The following is a 23,629-nucleotide window of genomic DNA, read 5'->3' as shown; positions in this document are numbered from 1 at the left end:
ATGAAAATGTTTCAGAATATAGGTTGAGAATATATGGAGCTCTGCAACATTGAGAGTTTAAAATGTGAACATGGGACACTGTTTGTTTGTTTTTTTTCCTTACCCTATAAATGCAAAGAAATAAGATGTTCAAAAATGCAGAGGTAGTGTTTGCTTTTTTAAGACCCTAGTTTAATGTTAATGATTTGTTATTCCTCTGCAACTAAATTAAAATGCCTGCGTTGAATTTGTTGTAAAATTGGCATAATCCAGGGGTCATTATAAACTATTTGCCACATAGAACTTTTAGGTAAATATTCAATATGTCAGCCTGAAGTGATTTGCTGAGTGGAGCTACTTATTCTACTAACAGAATGTTCTGAAAGCAAATGTTCTAGACTTGTCCAGGATGACAGGAATTGATGGTTGGCTCCATGAGTAATTTCTGACATCCGTTTACTAATAAGTATGTTTGTCTCAAACAGAGCAACCTAAAAGATATTGAAGTAATCCTTAAGGGCAAAAATAATTATTATGTCATGGTTCAGAAATATAAAAACGCATTTCTGAGTAGTCTTTAAGTAGTTAGTAGATGATGAAAAAATAAAAAGTTGTTTGAGCACATTAGAGAAATACACATTTTAAACTTTATTTCTGCATAAGCAATGTTCAGAGACAATTTGTCCTATTTAAGTCTGTCATTTACTCTTATACATGTTTTATGTCACGTTGGCTGTCCTAATATGTGTTAAATGTAACAATGTAATTTGAAATCATGAGGACTTTACAATAATATATATCTAAAGTTTTGTCAAGGATAGACTTAACATTATTCTCCTTCACTTGTAAAGACTGTTCAGTTAGATTGTTTGTGTTTCGTAGAATTTCTAGTAATTCTCAATATTATATTGAGTTGCTGCTAGCTTTTACTTTATAGTTACTATATTACTTGTTCTCTTGTTCCAGAAAAATATTTTAGTATCTTATAATTGTTAATTTTTAATAATTTGGTCAATTCTGTTATACAGTGTACAAGATTGATAGCTAAAGCTTGATGATAGTAACATTAAGAATTTCTCAAAATACCTAGTATTACTAAAAAAACTGTATTTGAGCTAAATCTATAAGTAGAAGAGATTAAAGATCATTCTATAACAACTTATATAAAAATGAGTAGAAAAATAATAAAAATGAAGAAAAAGTTAAAAAATACTTTATGATGTTATATGAAATATAAATATCTAAAGTTCTACTTTGCTTTTATTGTTTTTCTAAAGATTTTTTTACAAACAGTAATTCAAATGAAATGCAATTTACTGCTTACCAACAAAATCTCTATGATACTAAGTTCTAACTGTACAAACAAATTACTTTATTGGAAAAGGAGAGAGATATATATTGACTTAACTTTTTTTAAAAGACCTAATTATAACAAAAAAAGCCTAGTTCATTTCTTCTTCAATAAATATTTATCAAGTACCTGCTGTTTATATAAATGGCACTATGCCAGGTCCTAAAATTATGGGGATTAAACATATTGTATCTGAAATCACTAACAATTAAATTGATGCATTTCCCCCAAATAATCAGTGTGTATACTTAATTAATGAAAAGTATTCATATTCTTTGTGAGTGTGTATATATATATATATATATATATGTATATATGGCTAAAATAATAGAAAATATTTTATTTCAAAGTGAAGTGTTGAACAAATCTTTTATATTTGTTTACATGCATCTTAAGTGACTCTTATCTGTTCCATTTTAACCAGCCTGCTAAAAAGAAATCAATTTTCTACTTTTTCAAGGAAATTCATTTTTTAAAGATTTCCTAAGATGTTTTGTGAACTTTACACCATGGAATTCAAGTGTTGAAAAAATTTATTTTTCCTTCAAAGGAGCACACAAATAAATAAACCTCAAAGAAGACACACACACACACACACACACACACACACATACCCCCATTCCCTCTTTTTTTACTTAATAGTTGCAAGATATTATTTTTCAAATGGCACCAAGATATGTGAAAAGAAAACGTATTTTATGAGTTAGGCAATTCATAGCATCTGCTTTATGCAGAAAAAATAGTAGCACCAACATTGAATGTTAGTGTAATGTCTATTTTTCCCTCCTATCTTCAACGAACAACTGGGAATTGAAGGAGGTCACCAAGCTCACCTGCATGATTAATGTTCTAGTCTATATTTGAGGGAGGTGGGGATTCAGTCAATAAATAAATATTTTATGATTTTTTTACTATATTCCTTTTAATTTATATGATATTCACTTAGCTGTGCATTACCTATTAAATTAGAGGTTTCAGGTGCAATTATATTTTAAGTGGAATTCATTTATCTATAAATTAGTGAAAGATGTTTCCAAATTATAGTTTAAAAGATATAATAAGAATATGTTGCCTAAGAAAAGCTAGGAACTAAATATTTTCAGCTTGCCAATTTTTTTTGTTTACTTTCTTCATCTCTTTCTCTCATTCAGTAATCTAAATTACTAAGCTAACTATATTTAATTTTATTAGGTTTAAATGGCATTTCTTCAAATTTCATAAACTATAACATTTATCTCACTATATACATACTTATTTAATAAATGACCACAAATGAATCACTGTTCATATCTCCATTTACACTCTTTCACCACCCCTGCCATTGCTGAGATTTCTATCCTAAGATATGGTAAACATCCAATTAAATATAAAGAAACATAGCTGTTGCTATATTAAAAATCAAGATAAAATAGACCAAAAGAAGCTACTCCAATTGTTAGTCATAACCTTGAGAATTTGCACATCTCTTCAATTTGTACATGAAATGCATCCTTGTGTGCAGGAAGAGGAGCTTCAACCATATGGAAGAAAAGCGGGCAATTAGCAGTACCTTGTTACAAAAAAGGGTGCTATAACACAGAGAAGGGAGCAAACTTGAACAGTCATGGGAAAGACAGAGAATAAGTGAGCCTGAGAAATATCTTTAGGTGTGAGTTTCAGTTCTGTTTACAAAGTCTTTGGTCTTAGATGATGAACCAAATTTAGCATCAGCATTTTTGTCAGAAAAATGAGAAACACTTAATTCTCAGATTGCCTTGAGGATTGGATAATGTCTAGAGTTCTGGCAACATAATCAGCACTCAATGTATGACAATGATTGCTTAGTTCTTTTAAGTAAAACAAATGTGTTCACATGTAGCTGCATCTGAAATGGTATATTTTTCCTATAGTAATTCTAGTTTTAATTCTGGCAAAATTCTTTGGTGTTAGTGCACTGATTACATTTTAATTTCAAACCTATTTTTAATTGATTATGTGAAAAAAATTAAATATTAAAATGGCACTAGAGCATATGGAACTTACTTATCTATCCTTGACTATAACAGCAATTTATAAATTTTCTATGAATTTTATAGGATTCTTATTTATTTATCATATACCTAAAACCTGAACACTTTATAGATCTCTTAAATATTTGCATTACAAAGCATCACTGCTACAACACATTTTAATTTTCTGCTTATAGAAATTGCAACTTTTTAAGACTAGTGGCCTGATTAATCCTATCAACTAATTCAAAAGATATATATCTGTATATCTGTATCTATATATCTATATATACTCTTTTATAAATTTGGGTTTTTTTTAGGTCACTGTAATAAATTTTTAATGAGATAAACTTTAATGAGTTAAATATGATAATTTATAAAATGCTTCCAAATGACCTGATATGATTTCTAGTATTAATATTATTTTTGCATGGTATCGTTAATTTTAAAGCATTTTTTAAATTTTTTATCATACTGTATGATTTTAATTTTATTATAAACTAGCTCATAATCTAAGAATCTTTAACAGCAAGCACCCTCATTTACAGATCATGATATAAAGGTATTGAAAAGTCAAGAAACATATATGAGACACAGTGAGATATATCAGTGATTATGTCTATTTATCATGATTTTTGAAATTAGAATTCACAACTGAATCTTTTGTACTTACCAACACAGAAAAACTCCTAAATGCCTAATTATTACCTGTCTCTGCCTCTGTAAGGCTGTAATTGCACTACAAGTATAGAAATGAAATGACATATGTGGAGAGAAGATGTGAAATATCTGATATACTCCCTGTCCTAATACTAAGGGTCTGTTCAAATACTTCATGCATTTCAGTGTATCAGATAGGAAAAAATAAATCCTAAAAGTGATGATGAAAATGTTTGTACAATCCATGTAAAAATCCAAATGAATTATTGATTCAAGTATTGATTTAGTTTTACATCAGACTTTAAAATGGTGAAATAATTTTTTGTTAATAAAATCATACCATTTTTCTAGTAATATGAACCAATTTATTAACTATAATGAGGTAATTGCAAAGGTAGCTTATTTCACAATGGCACTGCAAAACAAAAACAAAAGACATTTTTTTTTAAATTTAAGAAATCAACCATTATCAAATTATCTACAACCAGAATAATAATGACCAATCTCAAAATTTAGAGATGGGTACTGTTGTGTTGGTCCCAGCCTATTGATATTGATGCTTTTCGCTAGGAATGCTTGAGGCACTTGCCTCAGCTCCTATTGCTTTTAGGAGCCCTCACAGACATTTCCTCCACCAGGGCCAAATGTTGAGGTTGGACCAGCCCTTGTTCTTAATATGATCGCAGGCTGTACTTCAGTAAGAAACCACTAGGGAACTTTGAGGAACAAAATTATTACTCAGAGATTCTGGAGGACCACATAGTGAGGTCACTGGTGAAAAGAGAAAGAGAGCGCACAGACCTGGGCTCTGCCTTTATTAGGGTTCAAAGGTGGGGTGTCTAGAGTTTTGTGGATTCACCCTTTATTGGTTAATTTAAAGCATAAGAATGAGAATTAGAGCACAGGAAGGGAGAAACCAGGTTACCCAAGGTAATCATTTATCTAGGTTACCCAGGACTTTCTGACAAAAAGAACTTCGCGGGTGGGGCAGCCTGGTTTCTTACCTGGTTGTTTTGCTACAGCTGGCAATATGTTTATTTAAGGTGGATGTCTTTTTGAAATGCATGCTTCTGCAATCAAAAGTTGAATGTCAAGCACAAACTTAATGTCAATTCTTCACAATTAAATTACACATTAATTTAGTTATTATGTCTAAAAATGTAATATTAAGTAAAATATTTTAAATTATTCATGTAGAATAGAATGAATTTTAGCATACATCTACAATAAGTATAGATCCAGTCTAGAATTAAAGGCCCACTGTAATTTTAAAATCATGTGAATCATAAAATTTAACTATTTAAATGTATATGAATTTAGGGACATGGTTGATCATTAAGTATAATCCCAAAATATTACTGTTTGAAAGATCTTCCTTCTCTAAAGATTCCTTGAAGCAATCTTAGTGAATTGTAGAAAAAAATCATATACACAAAGTTAAGCTATATCAAATGAAAATAAATTGCCAAAGTATTTACTTTGTGCCACTATAGAGAAAATGAGATTAATTGTAACATTCTACTCTTATTTAATGTGGGCATTTTTAATGAACTGCAGTTGCCTAGAATGTTGTTTATGAAATAGTATTTTTGTATGCAGATTCCTTTACTTCAATTGTTGTTTCATTTCTCTGGCTTCAAAATACAATATGCTAACTTAAACACAAAATGCATACATAAGCACATCAAGTCACTGTCTGAAACATCTATTTAATTAAATCAGGTTAAAAAGCAATAATGATCTGACCCGTGCTTCTAATCTCTATTTCCTTTATGTCAAAGAAAATCTAGTCTATATTTTATTTTTATTTGGTTTCATTAATGTGTGCCCTCCTCCCCTTTTTGGCACAGATACTTAAAAAATAGAATACATAGAGATAAAGAAACGTTTATCAGAATAAAAGAAAGCACCAGCACTGAGAAAGAATGAATGGAGTAAAATCATTATAGCTCCGAGTTAGTCATAATAAATGCATTCAAATAGAGCATTTGCAATGGTAAAATATATCATCTTGACAGAGTGAAATCCCAAAGTGTGCAAATCAAGAAGTTGTTTATGAGCTTGTATTATGAGTGTTTAGCTATTAAAAATGTTTCTGATTTTATTGATGGTAATAAAACACAATTTGCATGGTGCTGTGAGCTTTTAAAAATTAAGTGTCAATATGTTGGGCTTTTTTTCACTTGACAAAAATTAAGTAATATTTCAGTCTCCAGATGATCCATATAGAGGGAGCTGCTTATCTGCAAAAAGATAGGTTTCTACATTTAAGCTGTGAGTATAGCTAAATTTCCACTAGTCTTTTTAAAAACCATAATTATTATATAAAGTTGACTCTGTTTCAAAATTAAATACATGAAACATAGTTCATAATGGAAACAGGATATTAAAAATGCTTCTCACTTGGAAAGAATAAGCATGATGTATGCTCCCTCTCAACCTTGCTGAAAGTACCATATTATTAATGCTGAAGGGAGTGGCTACAGGCCAGACATGGGTGGGAGTACTGACTGGGGGTCCTGGTCTCTTACTCAGCTATAGACCCACACGTTGGAATAATGGCAATGTTTCAGATTAGGTTATTCCAAGATAGCATAGGGTGCTAAAGTTATTCTTTCTATTCTAGTAGATCTTATTTGGAATAAGAATCACTTGTTATGTATAACCATTTCTGAAACCAAGTGGAGTGTTTGCCTCCGACTTGTATGAAGGTGAATTCTGGTAAAGTTTAAAAATCTTTAAATATTTACTTATTTCTTTATGGCATTTAGGAAATATTTGAAGAAAACCGGTATTCATATTTTCTTTCCCATACCACCTATTAAGGGAAGCAGAACATTTATGCTCTATTCTATTTTCTAAGGGCATTCTTGTGGCTTGTGCAATTTAAAACATCAAACATTTTTAAGAGTTTCATTTTAAGCTTATTTATTTCTTTGGCTTAGATAAATTTAAACAGAAATCTTGTTCCATTAGTTTATATTTCTTTTAAGTAAACAGTTCTACTAATATTGTTTCTACTTGTATAAATGTGAGTGTCTTAATTGATTTTATGATAATAATTCTAGATTTAATATAATCTAATAATATATACATTTCCTGCAAAACAACCTCTAAGAAAGAAAAGAAAATGTTCCTTAGTAGACTATGTGCCATTTCCTTGAATTCATTTTTATATAATATGCATTCACATATAAATATTAATTTTTAAATTTCTGTAATTATTATATTCCAGAAAGCAAATCGCTCATAAAATATTAAGAATAAATGAGTTACTTATTATTAGGAGGATAATCTGTTTTATATTTTAAAACCTTGGCCTACATATATGAATAAATGTATTTCCAGAACACCTCTGAAATTATTTTAAAAATCATTAATAAACTGGTTGTATCTTTCTTACTAACCAATGAATTAAATTTATGTGCTGTGCCTTTGAAGCTGAAAAGATTGCCAGCACTGCCCTTGCTTCTTTGACACTCCACATGAAACACAGTTAATAACCTCCTGTGGAAGCTTGTCGAAACACTGAATTGATACTAATTATACCAACTTTGGGATAGAAGGTGACCTTGACTTCAGCCAGAACTTTCTGCCAGGACAGTAAATAAGAGCAAATGCCACAAAGCGTGACTTCTGAGAAGGGTCTAATACAATCTATTAAATATAAGTTCATGGACTTGCAGTAAGTACTGGGATAATTTTTATATTTTAAAACATCTCTTGCTTCAATAATACAGTAGTTTATTTCTCTAGATTTCAAATAATCTCCCATTAGTTTGCTGTACTCATTTAAATTAAGTTGTGGCCAGAAAATTAAAAGGTACTTGATGCAAAGTGTCTGTAAGGTGATTGCAGGGCAAGGAGACAGATTTTTCCAAATGGCTTCTCAAATACATACATAATATTTATACGATTTTGTATCAGAATTGCTTATGCTGAAGCTGTGATAACACTGACTCTTAATTAAAGAAATGTCTTTATAAAATTATTAAGAAAAATGACGAAGAAAAAGCAATTGTCCCAGTAGATGCACAGGTTTAAACTCTTGCCAGAAAACCTGTCAAGACCAATGATATGCAGCAGTTTCACAGATAAAAATCTGCGTTCATTGTGTTAAAAAAGAGTCAATAAAATAGAGTCAATAAAGTTACTATAAATTCTAACAGGTGAGTAAGAACAGAAATTAAACTTTCTTCACCAATATTGTTTAAAGAATTACATTAGTGTAAAGGGAATACTGTTCAAAGTGTTCAGTATAATAAAGGGAATACCTAATTTAAGACCAGTTATTTTTCACTTTAGAAAAAAGAGATGAACTCAAACATTCCTAGAGGCCTTTTATGTAACCCATTAGTAAGCAAAGAGTGCTGATCAATGAAAGTTTAAGTAGGAAAGGAGGAAGCGACTTTCAACTAACATGAAGAATTGCATTAGATTCACTGAGAAACATTTCTTTCAAAAGCATTTGAACCATTTTTGATGTCTAAAACCCAAGTTTCATAATAAAGAAGTATAGTGCTCTTCTGGGGTAGTCTGTTAAACTGGGTAAATTACTATGGTCTTAATGCATTTTTTTCTTTTTTCTTGAAGTCATGTTTCCTAAATATTGATTATAAGTTTATTAGTTTTTACTCATTTAGATAGTGTGTGACTCAGGATATCAGTAGGAACTGATTGCAGTCTCAAAAGGGTGTAGCTAAAGAGTTTTTAATGAGGACACTTTCACAGAAATATAGGCAGAGTTTGGGAAACTAATAAGGGAGAAGCACAATTGAACTCATAATAGCAAGATGCTCTTACCAGCACCAGGCCTGAAGGGCCAAACGCAGTAAGTAGGGTTATCCTAGTCAGAAGAACTGGAGCCAGAAAAGGGGCAGTTTGCAAAGAGTGGTACTTTAATATGTAATTTTCCTTCCAGGCTAAACTTAGAAAGAGACAAGCACTCTAGACAGTAGAGGGCAGATGATGAAGCTTGATAAGGCTGGCTTTGTTATTAGACACAGAGAAATATATATATATATATATATATATATATATATATTTGTATCATTTAAATAACCTACTTCACAAGAGAAAATCATTTAGAATCTTGGTGTGAAGAATACCCATCTAATTCATTGAGTAGTGAGAGATTCCTCATTTGAAATATTTCCGAATCTACTTGTGTGGATACAATCTATTTCTTTTATTTGAATTAAGTGCCTTGAAAATGTTAGTTGCAGGGGGAAAAAGCTCTAAAAATGAGCTAGCCATACATTAATAATATACTGATACAGATATGTCTTATTAACTTACTATTTAAGGTATTTTAGTGTCACATAGACAAATAATTTTCGGTCCTGAGATAATAGATTTTCAGAATAGAAAATCATTTTCTTGAGAGAAGATTTTAGAAAGAACAATCACAGGCTTTAATACATAATATTATATATCTGCCTTTGATGTCCTTAAAGTATGTGTACATTATTAAGTGAGTTAAGTTGGTAGAGTGGAAACACGTAAAATAAATACAATTCAGCTTGTTTTCACTCTGAACTATACTTGTTTGCCTATGCTACAGCTTGTGTTCCTTGGCATTTTACCACCAACAGTCCAGAAAGTTTTGTTCAGAGTGGGATATAGAATAGGTTTTTAAAAGGACTAAGAATGACAGTCTAATTTTTCTGGTATTTCTAGGTATCCTATTCCCTAGTTCTGAGAGTTAGCTGGAAATTGAGCACTGTATCTCAAAATGCTGCTTTAGGGAACAAAAAACAAATCTTCATATACTTTTCTCTTAGTCCTACAGGTTAAATCCAGATATATTCCATCTTAATTCCAAGTTGAAAGAAAAGAATATGCAAATGAGAAGGAAGTTCTAAGATTTCATTTTACTACTTCATATTCGTACTTCTAATTTCTCTATTCAATTTGGTAATATATCAATGTAGGATTTTTCCTTGATAATCCATCAATGTGGGATTTTTAAAGTAACTTTAAAATGAAATGGTTCTTTACCAAAAGCTAAAAATAGTACACAACACAATTTAAATGTATAGTTATTGCTTCACTAGGTTAACAAAATACGTCAAGTCTGGACTCAGCATGAGATAGTGAAAGTAATTGCTGGGAGCAGGATATTTTTCTGTCCTCCTGATTTAGCCTCTGGACATGTTATCTCAGGCAAGTAAATTCATTTCTTTTTGCCCCAGTGGGCTATGTGAATTCCAAGGTGTTTCTCAATTTTGGGTCCTCTACCAGAATTTCAGGAAGGAGTAGAGAGTTTCTGGGGGGTTTTTTTTGTTTTTTTTTTTTTTTTTTTGCTGTATGTGGGCCTCTCACTGTTGTGGCCTCTCCCGTTGCGGAGCACAGGCTCCGGACGCGCAGGCTCAGCGGCCATGGCTCACGGGCCTAGCCGCTCTGCGGCATGTGGGATTCTCCCGGACCAGGGCACGAACCTGTGTCCCCTGCATCGGCAGGTGGACTCTCAACCACTTCGCCACCAGGGAAGCCCAAGTTTGTGGTATTTTTTAATCAGAACTTGTAGATAAAAATCCTTTTGCCATTTGAAATAGTGTCAGTAATTTCCTTAACATAATTCTACACTTCCAATTCATGTATGTTTGAATGTTCTGAAAAGCTAAAAGTTTAAAAATGAATTGTCACACTCTGACCACAATGTTTGGCCTTTTGGTCACTGTTTCCCAGCTATATGCCAATCTCTTCTCCCATCACTTCCATTTGCACACTCATTTCCCTCCAGTATTTTCTCTTACAAAGTTTTACATACCTGAACATTATCCTGCTTGTAAAGTTTCCAACCTCACATTATGGTGGTAAAATAAATATTGAGTTCCATCTGTGATATCGATAAAACTAATGTATATGGTCCTTTTTCACCGTTCTTCAAATGAGTCCAGGTCTCTCCTGATCACCCACTTTGTAGCCAAAATCGACAGCTTAAACAAACTTTCTGATACTGTTTTCTGTTGGGATTTGACATCCATTTTGATTCAATTAAAATGGTTATAGAAAAATAGTGAAGATCATGGCTTCTGGACTTATATTATCTGGACTCTTTTTTCCACCTTTCCGTGCATTAGCTTTGTGACCTTCCTTAAACTCCTTGTGCCTCTGTTTCCTGATCTAAAAAGTGCAAAAATAATAATATCAACTTTATAATGTAGTTTTAAAATTAAATATATTTATAACTTAATTTGCTTTAAAAAATGTCTTGCTCATAGCAAATACTGTTTTATTTTTTGTTTTGTTTTGTTTTATTTATGACCATAAACCATCTGATGCTCTACCCAGGCCTAAAACCATATTCTTTTGAATCATCTTTTTCTTCACAATAACCCATGATAGGTATTATTTTCCTATAAACAAGTAAGACACTGATTGACAGTTTCTAATTTTATATGTAGTCCAAATTACATGATTTAGGAAGAGGAAGTGGAGGAAAGAGATTTTAAAATATTAAAATATTATAAGACCTATTCATCTGAAAAATCTATAATACCATAAAACAGAATTAAGGGGAATCAAAATTTGAGAATTCATATTCTTTCAAACAACACCACTGAGAATCACTGACTATTCAACCTGGAAGGGCCTTTTAAAGTTAAAAGTTTCCACTTTTTCATTTTACTGATGATCGCATAGCTAGTTTACAAATTAGTACTAAAATTTACAAACATGTAATTCTATTCACTACATTGTATTTCCTTCCAAATAGTATAACAGTTAATTTAGAAAATCAAATCAAGAAAAACAACATGTAAACTCTAAATATTTTTGTTGAAGCACCTATACATGTGTAGGAGTCTTGTTAATATTCTTTTAGGAATACACGGATAACAGACTAGATCTGGTTAAAACCTTATTGTTCTGAAATATTCTGAGATAAAATTCTTCTTCATAAAATTTAACAGATACATTTTATATGTTATTTTCTATACATCCCTACCTCAACCTGATGGGGATATCATTTTTAAATCTGAAAAACCATTATTGGGATTAGTTATTTTACTGGCTTTTTCTAAACATCTAGTGTTAGCAATTTATTAACTGAATATTAAAATAAGATAAAGGATTTCCACTGAAAATCCTGTCCTTACACTTGTTGATCATTCCTACTACTTTTAATAACTTTCTCCCTTACCCCATTCTCCTGGAACCCTCATCTTATTTTCAGCATGGAGCTATAATTTTTTTTATCTTCCTTCCATAAAAGACCTCTCTGGAATCTATCCACGGTCAAGGCTGTCACTTTCTCCTCTCAGTGTAGTTTGGCTTTAAAATGAAAGTGTTCTGTTTAAATTTCACCTGAAGGTTTAGCTGTTCAAAAACTAGAGGGAGTCACTTCCTAAGTTTGATCAATGAGACACCAAGAAGATAATACAACGTAAACATAATTACCTGAGTAAAGAATTAATTTAAGCCTTTAGAATGAACCCCCAATGAAAGCTCATTGTATTATTTGCATAACTACAACTTAATTTTGTTATTAGAATCATTAACTTTAACATCTTCTTGACTATATATCCATAATCTATAAACTGGGGGTCATAATTATAAATGTGGGAACTGTTTAGATGTAAAATACTGCAAGTATATGTTTCTCATCACTTTTCTATTTTTTTAAACCTTTTCTCAAACTGCCACTGGCCAGGAATCAATTATTATTATTTTTTAATTGGGAAAAGAAAAACATTAATGTTCTAAGAGAATTCCATATAAAATATATTCATTTCTTTTTTTAAAAAATGGGATATTTTTTTTAATTTAGTCAATTGAACTTTTACTTCCATAGTATTTGGTTAATATAAGTCATTTATGTAATATTCTAGTTGTGATATAATAATGTAAAATGGAGTGAAGGTGATGTTTTCACATTCCTTAAGCAATTCATCATTAGTTTTTTTTTTTTTTTTTTTTGCTTTTCGTGTACTTTTTAAAATAGTAATCAAATTCCATGGTCTGGTCTTTATTTTGATCAGTAGGAAAACTAGTATATCAGTGAATCCAGTGAGGTCAGACTCTTAAAAGAAACAAATATATCATTTATCATCAATTCATTCTTTAAATATTTGTTTTATTTAAATATTTGTAAACCTTTATTTTACAATAAGCATTTCGTAATGATAAGTAGCATACAAGATCTACTTTTCACGAGAAAGGCCACCTAACCTAAAAGGAGAGAAGGGTGAAGTGAATATTAAGAGGAAGCTTCTTAACAGAGTGATCCCACCAGATATAGACAGGGTTAGCATAATTAAAATACTTATGAAGTGGTGGTGGAGAAGCATACATGCTTAGTTCTTGCATGTGGCATGTACATTTTTCATTTCTGTTTTAAAGTACTCCTGTTTTCATAGTGTGATAAAATAAACAGGATGACAACTTAGGTTTTGTTATTTCTGCAGCTAATTTTCTAATTTTGACACTGTTATGACATTTCTGGCAAGTGCAATTTTACCCTCTCTGGGAACCTGGGGAATAAGACTTCCCCAGTTCCTTCAACAATGTTTTTATCTGCAAGATATGTGTCTTCAAACACAACTAGGATTTGGATATGTAAAAGATGAAAGGAAGAGTAGCAAAGCAGCAGTGTATAAAGAGAGCATTACAGATTCAGTTTGGCTAGAATTAAACATAAAAAAGAAGCAGTGGTGAAAGATAAATCTTAAAATATTCATCCATGCATTTACCGATTCAATAAGTACTTATTCTATGGCTAGGAAGGGTCAAATTATAAGAAATTTGGTAGGTCGCACTTAAAACTTTAGAGCTTATTCAGGAGGTGATGAGAAATAATTCAAGTAAAATGAAAAAAGTTTAAATTAGGCTTTTGAAAGCCTCTGATGGGTGTGATGGATAGGAGATTGAGGAAAACAGAAAAGGCAGGAAACCACTCAAGAAATCCAGGTAATTAAAGATGAGAACTTGGAGAAGAGCGAGAGCCAAAGGCATGGAGAGGAGGGAAAGGTCAAGAGATTTGGGACAGTTTAAATTGATAGATTTTGTAAGTGATTAGGTAAAAGATTTTACATTCAAGGGTAGGGAATACCAAAATGGCTCCCAGGATTTTAGCTTGGATTCCAGGATATTTGGTGCACTTTATCAGAGTAAAGAATGTAAGAGGTAGGTGTTTTAGGGGGAAATGTGATATGTTACATTTTAAACATGCAATGTTTGAAATACCTTTGCAAGAGCCAAGTGAAGAAGTTTAATTAATAACTAGGACATAGGATAAATCATCTGGGATAGAAATACAGATTTTTGACTGACTTTTCTATAGATGAAGGCTTTGATTAAATATAACTCTTATTAAAGTTATATTCTATTAAATGTGTAAATTAAAAAGAGAAGAATGCTGAAGTTTATACTCCGAAATTTAAAAAGCAAAACAGAATAAAAGTATCTAAGGGTTATGTTGAGGAATGCAAAGATGCAAAGTTGTGGCCAGAGTGGTGAGATGATGTCTTGTGAGTCCAGGGTGGGAAATTCTTAGGAATTACAAAGAGGTCCATATTGCCAAATGGCTCAGAGAGGCCAAGTGTGATAGCCTGTGAAAAGTATACTTTTTATTTGACTTACACTGGGAGTGTTTGATGAATTTAGAAAAAGCAGTTTCAATGAAATGGTTGCATAAAAGTCAGATTATAGAACTTGAGAAGTAAATGGGAGGTAAAAGGTAGAGAAAGTTAGTGCAATCTATTATTTCAAGAGTGTTGTCTGAGAAGAAGAGTGATACAAAGCAGATAGAAGGCAATGTAAAGTCAATTAACATTTTTGAAGGATAATATAAACTTAACATTTCTTTTTAATGGTGTAAGAAGAGAGCCAGGAAAAAAAGAGAGGTTGAAAATAGGGTTAAAAAAAAAAAGAAAAGCTGATAGAATAAAGCCCTAAATATTCAAAATGACATGATTTTATATATATATATATATATATATATATAATCTAACATTATTTTATAATATAATATACACTATATAATATATATTATATTTTATTGTAAGCATTAGCCTTGATCACATGGAGACACTCTGTACAATGAGACTGAGGAGAGAAGATGATAGTAGTAATGGGCAGAGACCAGTTTGCCAGCAATGGGAAGTGTGTTCAGGGAAAGTGGAAAATTAAGAGAGATCTTACCTGATGGACTGTGTTTTGTCTATAAAGTAGGAGAGACAATTTTCCAAGACAGATAAAAAATTTGCACAGAAGGAATCTTTAAGAAAGTAGTGAAGTTTTGAAATGGTTGCTATACAAATGAAAAAGGAGGCTGGGTAGGAACACATTGTAATTTCTGGGAAAGATGTCTTAATTCCTTCCACGAATAATTATCATCTACTTCTATCAGACACTATGGTAAACTTTGGGGACAGAATAAAAAGCAAGGTAGATAGTCAATGTCTTTTTTTTTCTTTTGGCCATGCTACACGGCTTGTGGAATCTCAGTTCCCCGACCAGGGATTCAACCCAGGCCACGGCAGTGAAAGCCCAGAATCCTAGCCACTAGGCCACCAGGGAACTCTCTGTCAATGTCTTCATAAATGCTATTTAAAAGATGTACAGCATTCTCTGGTTTGCTCCAAGAGGTCATCATAGGGGATCTTCTTCAGGAAGTGATATTTGCTAGATATGAAGGATTTGTGCAAAATGTGAAGTTGGGGAACGAAGAGCTAAGGAGAAGGAAGAACATTTCAGGAACAGGAAATAGCAAATATACAAGTCCTGAAGTGAAAAAGAAGGTGGCCATTCAAAAATCCAGAGAGGGCACCACTGAGACTGGAATGCAGGTTGTCCGAAGAATGGTATGAAAGTATGTGGTAGTTAGTTGGGTTAGATCCTGCAGAACCTTAAACTTATTTTTATGATTTGAGCTAGTATCCTAAGAGTAACTGAAGAAGAAAGAAATAGAGAAGGAAGGGAGGGAGGGAAAGAGGGAAGGAAAAGGAAACCCTAACTAGTTTTAAGCAAAATAATACTATAATCAGATTTGCACTTAATGTATATTTCTAGCTGTAGGGGAACAAATGTATAAGAGATAGGCAAGAGAGGATGGTGGGAGAAAGGTTAAGGAGCTATTGAAACAATTCTTGTGAGAGATGATAATGGTTTAGACTAGGGTGTTAGAACTACTTACAGAAAGGTGGAATAATTTAACATGTAAATCTACAGTTTTTCTAATTCTTTGGTTCTATGGACTAAAGAACAGGATATCACAAGCTAGCTTACCAAACTTATACAAGTTTCTAGCTTAACAAAATTAATAGATGGTGGTGCTATTCACGGAGATAAGAAACATTGGTGGTAGAAGTAGAATTATGAACTTTTTTTGAACATACTGAGCTTGTTGTGTATTTGATATCTCCAGGTAGAGACATAATATTGACTAGATGATTGACTATACAGATTTGGAGCTAAGAATACTTATTGGACATATAGAATTGGTTAAAGCCAAGCTTGGGATCATGTAGAAAGTATATAATGAACAGAAAATTCAGTCTTCAACTGAGATGGGATTCCATGAACTTATATTAGTTCAGAATTACAATGTTTTCTGATTATTTTCAGGTTTCTGAATAGGCCATGTTTTAAATGCATGTATAGCTGCTTTGCTTGAAGAAGAAAAGGCATTGAGATTAGACAAGTGTAGTGAAAGCAAAAGATCAAGGATTCTAAGGAGTGATGGTTCTTAATAAAAAGTAGAATAATGGACTGGACAAACAGATGAATTTAATAAGAGAAGTAGAGAGAGAGAAGAAAAGAGTATAATAAATATCTCGAAAATTAAGAGTTTGTTGGCAAATAAAGGATATTAGAATTAAAAATTCTGAGATGGAAAACATCTAGGTGATCCAGAGTGTGGCCATATGAATGGTTTGCCCAGCTGCTATGAGATGAGGATGAGAAAGGTTTTAAAGCAATGAGATAACGGTTAGACTAGAATTTAATATTTAATACTAGGATATACAAGTCTGGAGCTATGAATTTGCAAGCCATTGGTATATAGTTGTAGATGTATGAATGTCTGTTTCAGTTGGATATTGGAATTTCCAAGGATCATTATAGGATTTAGGTTGGAAAAGTAAATTGTGAACTTGATAGAAAAATTGTTCAAGAAAATTGGAAGATTTATCAGTGCGTTAGGAACAGCTATGAGTGGATGGCAGCATGAGCCAAGAAGGAAAGAAAGAATCTAAAATATTGATGGACCTTGGATTACCTATTCAATCCAGGACACTTTCTTATTAATGGTAAAGTACCTGGGATAATTAGTTATTAATCACATGAGCATAGGTACAAAGTAAGAAGATATATAAACATAAGGGGTAAATTTAATCAGCCTGTATTTGCCTGGTGAGCTGCTTCCACAACTTATACCTTTTGAATGAGCAAACGCTTGAGTCCCCAAGAATTCATGTTACTCATTGTTTCACTTCTGAATTAACATAGAAGAGTCTGTTCTTTGAGATCCCCTTACATTGATGTCATTTTGACAGTGCACTATTTGTTAACACACTATTTTCACAGAGTAGAGAGCTGTATTAGTTCTATGCTTTCTTTAGTACCATCATTCTTCCACTGTGCCTCCTGGAGGTGACACACAAGTCACCTTGATTCAACCTCACTCACCTACTTGGAGATCATCTTCAGAGCTGCATGATCTCCAGGTTCTCTTAAGACTACACATCAGATTCCCCTGGGGAACTTTCTAAAATTAAATTTGTTTAACTTTATTTTTAATACTACCCCTAAATATTCTGATACATAGATTTAAGGTTGACTCATAGAAACTATGATTTTTAAAGCTCTCTGGAGCAGAAAGATTTAGAAACTACCAGTTGGTTCATATATGGGATGTTTTAAAATTGTGTTTCAATGTTTTATTATTTTAGTCTCAGAGATTAGGTTTCCATTAAATTTTACAGGTGCCTTGTTCTTCCCTTCATCTGCTACCTACAGCAGGTTTCTAGTTATTATTTGTCATCAAATTTATGATGTTATCATTTAGTGTAAGAAAATTGAAATGTTATTTGAAAACAAAAGGTTTAAAGCAATATATTATTCTTTCTTTATCTCTCCTATCTCAGACCACTATAAAAAGACAATCCTTCCATTTAAAGAATGTTTGTTTAGGGCTTCCCTGGTGGCGCAGTGGTTGAGAGTCCGCCTGCCAATGCAGGGGACACGGGTTCGTGCCCCGGTCCGGGAAGATCCCACATGCCATGGAGCGACTGGGCCCGTGAGCCATGGCTGCTGAGCCTGTGCATCCGGAGCCTGTGCTCCACAACAGGAGAGGCCACAGCAGTGAGAGGCCCGTGTACCAGAAAAAAAACAAAAAACAAAAAGATTGTTTGTTTAGCAAACAGCTTTAGAAGATAGAGACAGTATCTCCCTCTTGGCAGACTGCAGGTTTATTGGCCAGCTCAGTAAAGATGATGTCTCCCCCCAGGGCAAATGACAAATGTGGGGCAGCCTTCTTGCAGTCCATTACAAAAGACCAGGGATCTCTAACCTCAGCTGATAAAAACATACTATGCAGCAGCATCTGCTAGTCCACTCCTCATTGTAGCCATGGCACTTGGAGTGGAAGGGAAATCAATGCAAACTGCAGTGCATGTGAGCTGCTGAATGGCAAGACATTCCTTTGTCTCTAATCCAAGAGTCTTCTGTCTTCTGCCATCATCTATGAGGCTGTGGCAGGTTAACTTGTTAGCTTGCAAACAGGATAAAATCTGAGAACATTCACAGTTCTCGACACATCTGTAATTAAAAAGTGAGAACACTACCTTGTAGAATTTTTGTGACTATAATATTGCTGTGAGTATACTGAGATAATACATATAAGGTGTTTAGAATAATGCCTGTTAATATGTAATAATTTCAAAACATCTTATCTATTAATAATACTAGTATTAGTAGCTGTAGAAATACCTCCACTCTCTGCATCACTCACAGATACATGGCATAAACACACTAAAACTTCATACTTAAACAATGAATCCCTAATTTAAAACTCTTTGTCACATTAAATTAGGGACAAACTCCAGTAAACTACTAGTATCAGTCAGGTAAAGTAAATTAGTATGTACTGTGCCAGAGTGAGGAGAAAAGCTTTCTTTAAAAGGGAGCAGCCCTGTGTTTTCTGCTGATTATTGCTATGCAGGAGAACTATAAGTCAAGTTGTTATCAGGTTATCTGATTTAAAAAGGCAGTCCATAATATTACAATATAGGATTTTAATGGTTAAATACACTTTCATATATATTTTGAGTCTGTGGATTCAAAATAAAATAAGTCTGTGAGCCAGATGGAGACCATGTGTCCTTTGCTCTAGCAAGAATCAAACTCATAGAAAAAGATCAGATTTGTTGTAACCAGAGGCAGGGTTGAGGTGGAGGGAGAATAGGATGAAGATGGTCAAAAAGTACAAAGTTCCAGTTGTAAAATAAATAAGTCCTAGGGATGTGATGTATAACATGATAAATATAATTAACACTGTTATACATTATATATAAAACTTGTTAAGAGAGTAAATCTGAATTCTTATCACAAGGAAAAATTATATATTTTTTCTATTTCTTTAATGTTATATCTGTATGAAATAGATGTTCACTAAACTTATTGTTGGTCTCATTTCATCATGTACATAAGTCAAATTATTATTCAGTACACTTTAAACTTATATAGTGTTGCCTGTCAATTATATCGCAGTAAAATTGGAAGAAAAAAAAGACTGGTAAGGCATATCCAAATTCTCTTATAACTGCGCTACTGAGAAAGGAAGATAGTGAATGATAGATTGATGGAGGAGAATGATCTTGCAAAAAAAGAACAAAACAAAAACAAACAAAACCAGAAAGTTCCTTTATATCTTTATTTTTTAATGTCAAAATAAATAACATTCCAGAAGAAGCGGCATATGACTTATACATTGATATCTACATGGTACTTGCTTTATATCACGGCAAATACTGAAACCCCAGATTCACAAAGTAATGGCACCATAGGAAAGAATTTGGTACTAATATCGAAACCCTGAACTGTCACCAGATAGTAGTTCATGTGGTGTTCAACAGATATTGCTCTGGCTCCCTGACAAATTTAAAATATTCCACAGTGCTCTTGCGAGGTCATTGTGGTGCCATGGGACACTTCAGCTCACGGTTAGGAAACCAAACCATGACACTATGCCATAATCCAATGTACAGAGAGCATGGGATGCAAGATGAATGCTGTGCTTCATCGAGACTTAAAACTTTATCTAACATTTGCCTGGAGTTAAATCTTCAGGTTAATTTTATCATATTCATAAAATAGGCCTAGACTAATTCTTAACAAAATAATAATATAGAGGAAAAATTATCCTTGCTGTTGGCTATTTGTGCAGTAGCCACTTAACTTTTTTTCCTGATTCCAATTTTATTTCTTCTCTCTCATTCTCCACACAGCATTTAGAGACATCTTCATAAAATGTAAATTTAAGCAAAACCCATCAATATCTCACCATCACCCTTGGGCTGACACAAGTCACAACTCCCTATCTGAGCATTTTCTACCCCACATGAATGACCTCTACTGACCAAGCCAGACCACCTTTCCTGGCCATTGAGATACAGAAGGACTTTCAGTTTCTTGCAAAAGCCCCTCTCATGCCTAAGCTGCATACTTTCCTCTTCCAGGAACATTCTTCTTCCTCCTTCTTGCTAACTCTTAAAAAAAGGAGGAATCATTTCTTGTTCCATCTATTGTCATCCATTCCCACAGCACCACAATCAGGACACTGCCTGGTGTATTCATAGGAATAGGACTTTGGGGACAGTCATAAGTGGTTTCTACTTGTAGCTTCAGTACAAAAAAAGCTTTTGCTTTTAATAACTTGTGATTAATGTTTGGCTCAGTACCAAATCATGTAATCTCCCAGGAATTACTTCAATATCCAACTTTTGCAAATTTTTGAAAGCAATACTCTCTGGTCAGCTAATATAAGGGATTAACGTGGGATGTTGCCCTGTCAAAATGTGTCCCCCAAAGAGGTCTATCACAAAACTTAGTGCATTGACACAAAAAAGTTCATCTCTGATAATGGAATTGTCAGCGTGTTGGCAGGAATCAGGGGAGAGGGTCTGAGTTTAGAAGTACGTACCTCATCCCATTCCATGGGTGATCCCTTCCCACCAACGTGGAAACTCTGCCTGACCTGATGAAGTTGTGGAGCAGCACTTGACCTGTTTGATTCCTATTTTAGAGAGTAATGGATGAGAATAGGATGAGACTTTGGAACCATGAAGGCAGGTGTATCTTTAGTCTTGAATTTTCTTTTCCAATTAGGAATAAGCTGCCAGATGTCACAAGTGAGGATTTGCTACAGAGGTTCAGGTGACCTCTACCTGGAGCTTACCTAGACCTTGTTGAAATTATGAGTGGAATGTTTTGAGGACCATTCTGCTTTAAAACTCCTTTGTTGGTACCTTTCTACAACAGTGAGTCTTACTAATTTGAGAATATGAACAGACCTCTTGGCTCTAGTCACCCTGTCATCCTGCTGCACTCTATATCCCCTAAATCTTTGTATCCTAGTAGCAGCAGAGGGACAGGCTGAGCTTCACTACATCCCAGATTCCAGCAATGTAATAGTTTTTATTTAAACTCTGCCTATATTTAAAAGCTTAACAAAATACATATAGTACAAAGAATAGTAATAATTATACTAGTGATAAAAAGTAGTAACAAGTGAGGATATACTTGGGTAGGGAAAAGAAGGAAGGGAAGAATAAAGTGACACTGGGGGTAACGTTAATAGGCTGCTCTTTACATTTTCTAAGTTTCTACACACTGGTTAGTCATGGAACGAAAACTTAAACTGAGCCTTCTAGCAGCCAAAGAGAGAAAGAAATATAGTCATGGAGCTTGTTCTATTGCATCAGGCTGTGAAATACGAGATTTAACTCTTATTGCCTAGTCCACACTTTTCTTTTGCCAAGCAAATGGCACTTGGAAAATATTTGGACTTTCCTGAAAGAGCAAATAAAAGAGAATTTAGCAGATTATCAACTTTGGCTGTTGATTTGAACCTCTCCAGCTTACATACTCCTAAAGAGTGTAATACTATCTAGCCCAAGGGAATGTTTGAATTACTACAAAGAATTTTTGACTCCTCTAAGACTTTGAATTTTCAAGTCCTGTTCAACAAGTGTGGGAAAAATAATGAGAGACCATGACGTTTTTACACCAAACTGCAAAAAAAGACATTTTTATCTTAAATTTTAGGTGAATAATGTCTTGCTCTTTCTAGTGAACATCCCCTGCAGATTAATCTCAGGCCAAGACAGAGCTAAGAAGAAAATGTGAGCTGTAGCTCAGGGAGTCAGAAACGGATCTTGCTGACATGGCCACATGGTTTGTAACATGGGAGTCCCAGGTTCATCATATCATGAAATTCCAGATAACCATGGTACTCTAAAACATCATGTGTAAGATAATTTTGGATTTGAGAATCAATTTTGTTTTCCCAGATTGAGGGTATTCCAAAGGGCAGTATGCCAATATATAAAAATCAATATCTTTCCTAGTCAAGTTAAATCTTACTTTGTAGACTGGGAATGAAAGAGATGGGCAGCTGTTTTTCAAATTCATATCAGAAGCAAAACAAACTAGGTGTTATTTTTCCATTCAGTTACATATCCACTCAGAAGAAAAGCAGGACACTAAATCTTTAGTTCATTTATGCAGAACATTTGAACATCATACCTATCTGATTACAAACTGTGAAAAATTATCAATCATTGTAGAATCATTCTACTATATTGTGTAATTTTGAAAAATGAACTGGAACTCTCATCATTACATTCTCTCTGTAAAAATGGAATTTTCAAACAAAAAATACTAATCTTATGTGATGCTTAATCCAATGCTTGGGTGAGGTGGAAGAAGGCAATGTGTAATCTGTGCAAACTAAAATGACAATTTCAAAACTCCTTAGTCAGCCAAGAGGATTTAAAGAGCTAAATTTTAATTTGCAATCTTGATGCATAATAATTAAAAGGCAAAGAAGTTCATTTTAATGTTTTTTCTAGTTCAAGGACAATTTGGTTCTAAATTGACCCAGATGAATTTCATGTAATTTGACTAATAAGGTTATCTTTTCACAAATTTATGAGGCTTATGCTTTGAAAAGGCATTTTAATCTTTTTTTTTCAGTTTTCAATTATATGGAGTATCACCTACCAATGTTAAATTAACAAGTATCTTCTCAAGACATAAATGCATTTGAAATGAAATGTTCTTTATTTTCCCCAAGTGTTCTCTTGTATATGAGAAAAAGAACAATTAGTATGGCAATACAGAGTATTTGTCAGTAATGACTCACTGAAGATATACATGTAATGGTATTTATTGCATATTAAAGGCTAAAAGCTTGAATCCTAACAGTTTAAGACAAGCAGACTTGGTGCTATATTATTTGTTTTCTTCCCAGTATTTGAATAATCAAAAGGAAAATGGTGTGCCTGCAGTAGACATTCACTGCAGTAATGACATTACCTGTGCACATGGATAGTAGAAAACATTTGTTTCTCTAGAACCTGATATTCAATTATCTCAGAACTTTAAAGGCAGAAAATCTGTTTTGAAAGCTTTGGCAAATTTATTT

At 33.0% G+C, this 23,629-nt stretch overlaps 1 protein-coding gene across 7 annotated transcripts in view; it reads left to right on the top strand.

Annotated features, from left to right (window-relative positions):
* The window catches only part of CADM2 (cell adhesion molecule 2), a 1,061,913-nt gene that overhangs the window by 1,001,746 nt on the left and 36,538 nt on the right, over positions 1–23,629 (top strand). The window lies entirely within an intron of this gene.

This window comes from Grampus griseus (genome assembly GCF_964374135.1).
Source record: "Grampus griseus genome assembly, chromosome: 5".
Taxonomy (NCBI): Eukaryota; Metazoa; Chordata; class Mammalia; order Artiodactyla; family Delphinidae; genus Grampus; species Grampus griseus.
The sequence above is the reverse complement of the archived record's forward strand: the minus strand, read 5'-3'. Positions and strand labels throughout refer to the sequence as shown.